Below are 6,000 nucleotides of genomic sequence, written 5' to 3' on the forward strand. Positions count from 1 at the left end.
TCTCAAACCCTGGCTGACACACACTCTCTCTCTCCCCCCCCCTCTCTCTCTCTGTGTCCTGCCATCCCCTTTTTCTCTGTTCTCCATTTTTCGCTGACATTTTTTCAGCTTTCCATACCTCCTGCTGTGCCTCTCCTCCTGAGCCAATGTTGTCCTCCCAGCGAGTTTGTATCTGCCTCTTCTCCGCCACCATCTGTCTCTCTCATTCTCTCTCTCTCTCTCTCTCTCTCTCTTCCTCTCTCACTCTCTTTCTCTCTCACTCTTTGTTGTCATCTTTTCTCCTCTGGTATCTGTCTTCTCTGATCTCATCCCTCCTTCTCTCTCTCTCTCTCCCTTTTAATACCATCTGATAGATTCCTGTGCCAGTGTCTACTAATCCTTGTTGTCAGTCCCTCCCTGTCTCCTCTAGTTCATACACATATTACAAATCTCTTTAGTAGCATCCGTAGTGTATGTAACCGAAGCCTGATGCTATACTGTGTTTTAATTTAATTTTTTATGGAATCAAATATAAAATGTAGAACTTCTCTAATACAAAAAGTGTTAAATAATACATATAATAGCTTCACGCACCTTAGAATAGAGCTGGAATAGAACATTGACAGTTGTGAAGCAAACAAACGCTGCATGGTGGTGGATGAAAATGAGAATATAAGAAGATGGAAAAAGGATAAACCTGAGGGAAGATGGAAAAGACACAACAGATGAAGCTTGACGGGCGGGCAAGAGGCTGGAAAAGCTGAGAATTGGGTAGAAGAACAAGAAGTCTGTGTCTGCTGGAAAAAGCCAGCCGGATTGGGCGGCAAACAACAAGCTGGAAAAGCTGCATGGTGGTGGATGAAGAACAAACCTGAGAATAAGCAGAAGAGAAGGTGGAAAAGGTGGGAGACGTCTGAGGAACCTGATTGGGCTACAAACCAGAACAACAAGAAGAAACAAGCAACGGGAGGGTCAACCGGGGCGAACGCAGCCAGAAAAGCAGAGGAACAAGAAGCCAGAAAAGTTGACAAATGAATTCATTTGATGGGCAACAAACAAGCAACAGTGAAAAGAATATGAGAGAGTGGAAAGATGAGAAATGAAACCGTAGCTGTTCTTCCCTGTAGACTTTAGTAATAAGAAGGCTGCACTTTACATTTAATAACATAACGCTCCACATAATTTCCCTGTCTGTCTTCCTTAGGCTACAATATGACACAGCGGTGCACCAAGACCCACACACACACACACACACACACACACACACACACACACCCTCTCTTTGAACAGAGGAAGAAGTGGGTCAGTAGGATGTTTGATGACCCCACTCTCTCTCACACCCACACACACACGCACACACACAGCAGCTGAATATCAGCAGGGAGTGTGTCTCTCATATCAATGCAACATCCCCATCATTCCACCCCAACCTACCTAATTAGTCCCACAGAGTGTGTGTGTGTGCGCGCTGCCAATCAGCCAGTTACTCTCTAGTACTGATGTGTGTGTGTTGGTGTGAGTGTGTATCTGCTTAAGTCAGCTTGTTGCACGTTTCAGATCTTTAAAGAGGCTGTGGAGTTTCTCAGTGGACTTGTTCTACTCTCAGCACGTTTCCATGTGAGGCTGTTGGAGTTGAAGCAGTTGAATACTTTTACAACACGGCGGCGCTGTAACTGTTTGTGTTTCCCAGGAAAGGTCAAACATTTCTTTCTCTCACCACCAGGGAGTGCTGAGTCCCCGAGTCAACAACACACTGCATTCTGGGATACGTCTGGAACCCTCTCCATGGGCTGTACCACCCGCTGACCATCTGGGGGGAGCTCTGTTGAATGAGGTACACACACACACACACACACACACACACACACACACACACCATATGTCACTTAATGTGCATTAAATCTTCCATATACATCCACTCAGAAATGATACACATCATTATCAACCTAACAGCTGTTTAATCTGCTGAGACAGATTGAAAACAGTTCTTGCTATAAAAAAAAGGATTACATTTTCTCCTGTACACACTTATACATTCTGATATTGCTTAAATTCAAATCGAAAGTTGATCTGATTGCCTCATTCTTGGTGGCAAATCGTGCTGTGAACGAGGCGACTGAGATTTGTTTATCTGTCCGCTGGAGTGGAAACTGCGTCGCTCCCTGTTGCTTCCTTCGATCGTTTGATGGCGAGCAGTGGGAACGCCGTCCTCCGCTTTTCCGTCTATTGCTGCCTCATGTAAACACACACACGCACACACACACAGACAGAACAGTCTGGTGTGCCCCATAGGGAGAATGCTGCGTTTCCCCTGCTGCCATCTCTCTCCTTGCCTTTGTCCTCTGTTTCCTCTCTCTCTCACTTCAGTTTGTTTCAGTTCAGGCGCTATTGGTGTTTTTTGATCGAAAATATGTTGCCATGTTGCCATAGCATCTCTCTCTCTCTCATGTTTTGTCTCTCACTATCCCTGAGTGAAGTTAGGGAGGCTTCTCTCCTTCACACTGTCACCCTCCTCCCTAAAAAGTGTGATTGCCTGTGTGTGTGTAAGAGTGAGAGAGAGAGAGAGAGTATTCTTGGATATTCTTGGCTGGAAGGGGAAGTCTTGGCTCCCTGGCGTATGGGAAAAATGCTCTTGGCAACTCTTGAACCCAGGCATTCCATTATGCTGTCCTCCTGAAACACACACACACACACAAATGCACACACACACACACACACATACCCCATTTGCTAAAGTTCACATTTACATCCTTCGTCACAGCTGCCTAGGTTTTGCTGTTTCTTTCATTCTCTCTCTCTCTCTCTCTCTCTCTCTCTCTCTCTCTCTCTCTCTCTCTCTCTCTCTCTCTCTCTCTCACACACACACACATACAGCTACGGAGTGAAGAACTCTAATTGCAGCCTCAAAAGAGTGATTTTTAGTACTACCACTTCATGTCCCCAAGGCCATAGCAACAGTTTTGATCTCTGTCTCTCTTTCTCTCTCTCTCTGTCACACTCTATCTTCACACACACACCCACACACACCACCATACGTATCATCAAATCAATTGCCTAAGGAGTAGGAGGTTGTCTGCATGACTTCTATCAGCTAATAGATCTCTTAAGTTTCTCTCTCCTTCGATCGGCCTGCGTCTTTCTCTCTCTCTCTCTCTCTCTCTTTCTCTCTTTCTCTCTCTCTCGTCTCTGTCTTCCTCTGCAGTACCATAACAAGGTGACATCACTGCCTCTTGCTTCTTTTCTCTCTCTCCCTCTCCGTCTCTTGAGTCGCTCGTCCTGATGTAACCGCGCCGCCAAACAACAAGCACCTACTTCCTCTCTATCAGTGGGGCTCTTGTCTAACATGAGGTTGGCGTCTAAATGGGTTTGGGGTGAAATGTCGACTTGTCTCATAAAGCTACATATAACCACCTACTTAGACATCTGTGTGTTTGTGTGTGTGTGTGTGTCTGTGAAATCTTCATCAGCTGGTGTGAAGTTGTTCTTCCTTCCTCAAGGTGCGAACTGCAGCAAACACTGAGCAGCTGTAGCAGGATTCATTCATGTTGGTGTCTAAAGATGCTACAATTCCAACAACATTAGCAATCAAAGGCCTGTCTGCTTCTGGGGGCGCTAGCTTGTAGGGACAGTAGCTAAGAGAGCAGTTAACCCCAACACAGCTGGTTTGGGGATATTCAGAAACGGATGTTGGTACCAGAGTATCACTTCCTGGACCTTTTGTAGGTTCTTCTCCAGGGGCTGAGGTACTGCTGGATGTCTCGCAAAAAAGCAACCGTTAGCATTAGCAATTAGCTTTTTGAAGTTGACTGGGGCAACGGCCTGCTACAAGCAGTCACTGACCTCCGACACCACAAAGTGTGTGTTTTCAGAGCAATGGGTGTTTGTTTTCGGGCCGTCAGACTAGTTGGCTTTCAGTCCAATGGGACATTTTCGGCACAATTGGAGTGTGAGGATAACGACACCGTTGTTTTCCCAACTGGACACTCAGCAATTGCATGATTACATACATTTGAACATACAGAGTGAGCAAACATGCATGTGGGAGTGTGTGTTTTGCCTGGCTGTATAATTGCTGAAGGCTCTCCTTCACACGTGTGTTGCCTGTTGAGTCTCTGGAGTGCAGGATGTATGTCTGTGTAAACCAGAGGACTTTGATGAATACGTGCCGATTTCTGTGTATTTCTGTGTGTGTTTGTGTGTGTGCGTGTGTGTGTGTGTGTGTGTGTGTTGCTGCCTGTCTTGCCATTTCTGTGTGCCTTTTGAAAAGGTGGAATGCATTATTCACAGACGAGGACGCACGCTGAGCGATCGCCCACCTCTCCGTCATGCACACAATGCCTGCTGCCATGACCGTTCATGCCAATTAGTGCCAGTCTGCCTGCCTCCCCCCCTTCACCTTCAGCACACACACACACACACACACACACACACACACACACACACACACACACACACAATGACCAGAACAGAAGTGTGGTTTCTGTCTAGCACATGGTCACCAAGAGGGAAGAATATGCATGTTCTCTGCTTCCTGTAAAACGAGGAACTTTCAGCTCTCATTCAGTAGACAAACGTTTACAAAACAAACACAACTGGTGGTTTTGCGTGGTCCTGCAGCCGGTAGTTTGAACTGGGCTGCCAATATTTATGCCTTAGTTGACCGCATTTCATTCACAATAGCACAATCTATGAAATGCCACACACACACACTGTGCTCTGTTGAATCCACCGTGTTCTCTTTTGTTCCTATATCCAGTGCACGCATGACAGGGCCATAATAGTAAGCGCGCATGTGTGCGTGCGTGCGTGCTGACAAGTCCTGTACGTCTTGCTGTGCGTGTGTGTGTGTGTGTGTGTGTGTGTGTGTGTGTGTGTGTGTGTGTGTGTGTCCCCGTTACTCAGCGTACTGTTCCATTCAGCCCACGCCTGTCATCTTTTCCTCCACCTGAGCGCGACAGCATTATTCAGCCGACACAGATTGGCTGCGTGCGATTGTCACCATGACCTTATGACTAGATGAGGTCGTGCGAGTGCAAAGACGAGGTGAGGTGAAATACATTGAAGAGATGTAGCAGACCCACTATATATCAAAGCTACAAAATAACCAATAGAGTGCTATGAAACCATTACATGTCGTGCAATACAGCCCAATTGAGATGATACAGGTGCTCGTAGAAACTCAAGTTTAGAGCTTGAGTGCTTTGTTCAGCCTCAGGTGTGTTTGGCCTCTTGTCAATAACAAAGATCTCAATAACTGAAGGTAGAAATATGTAAGAAAGTAAATGTAAATTATTCTGTCTGAAAACTTAGTTACCGCTATTACCACCTGCATATGGTGGATTTAGAATCACATTTTGGGCTGTGGATCCATTTGGGAGGATGTTCTGCCATTGAAAACATCTGGATGTTCAGTTTCCAGGTGTGTCCTCGTTATTCTGTCATCCGAGGCCTCCTGTTCGTCTTCAGACGGGCCCGCGAGAGGGATCCATCTTGGTAGAGGAGCTGCATGCTGCAAACTCTTCCTCAGTGCTGACTGAGCTCCTCCAATTTAGAGTAAAAGTAGGAATGCAAATGGAATTTGAATTTGAATTTGAATCTGTAAATGGAGCCTTATGTTAATGAGATGAGACCTGAGAGCAGGAGGGACCGGATGAATGAATGAAGAGCAGTGACACACATTCAGGTCTGTGTTTATCCTGGAATGACTGCAATGTTTGTCTGCATATTGTGTTTCTCAATCTGAATGTCTCTGTGTGTGTGTGTGTGTGTGTGTGTGTGTGAGCGAGAGTGTCAAAGTCCATGTTTGCATGCATGTATGTGCACTTCTGCGCGTTCACGTATTGATGTGCGTGCCTGTGTGTGTGTGTGTGTGTATGCGTGTGTGTGTACTCAGTAGGATTATGAAGCAATAGAGGGGCTTAGCAGTGATTTACCCATCCATTCCAGTCCCTCCCTAATCCTATACACACACACAATCACACAGTCACATGTCCTAATGTGTGTGTCTGCGTGCATGCATTG

At 46.0% G+C, this 6,000-nt stretch overlaps 1 protein-coding gene across 1 annotated transcript in view; it reads left to right on the forward strand.

Moving 5' to 3' along the window:
* atxn1a (ataxin 1a) overlaps positions 1-6,000 on the forward strand; it is a 60,682-nt gene that overhangs the window by 43,191 nt on the left and 11,491 nt on the right. The window contains exon 3 of the mRNA XM_076149843.1: positions 1,703-1,813. The gene's annotated coding sequence lies outside the window, so the exon portion shown is untranslated. The remainder of the gene's footprint in view (positions 1-1,702; positions 1,814-6,000) is intronic.

The sequence above is a fragment of the Genypterus blacodes genome, unplaced genomic scaffold (genome assembly GCF_046128005.1).
Source record: "Genypterus blacodes isolate CSIRO-AG114 ecotype Tasmania unplaced genomic scaffold, CSIRO-AGI_Gbla_v1 ptg000048l_1, whole genome shotgun sequence".
NCBI classification, from domain to species: Eukaryota; Metazoa; Chordata; class Actinopteri; order Ophidiiformes; family Ophidiidae; genus Genypterus; species Genypterus blacodes.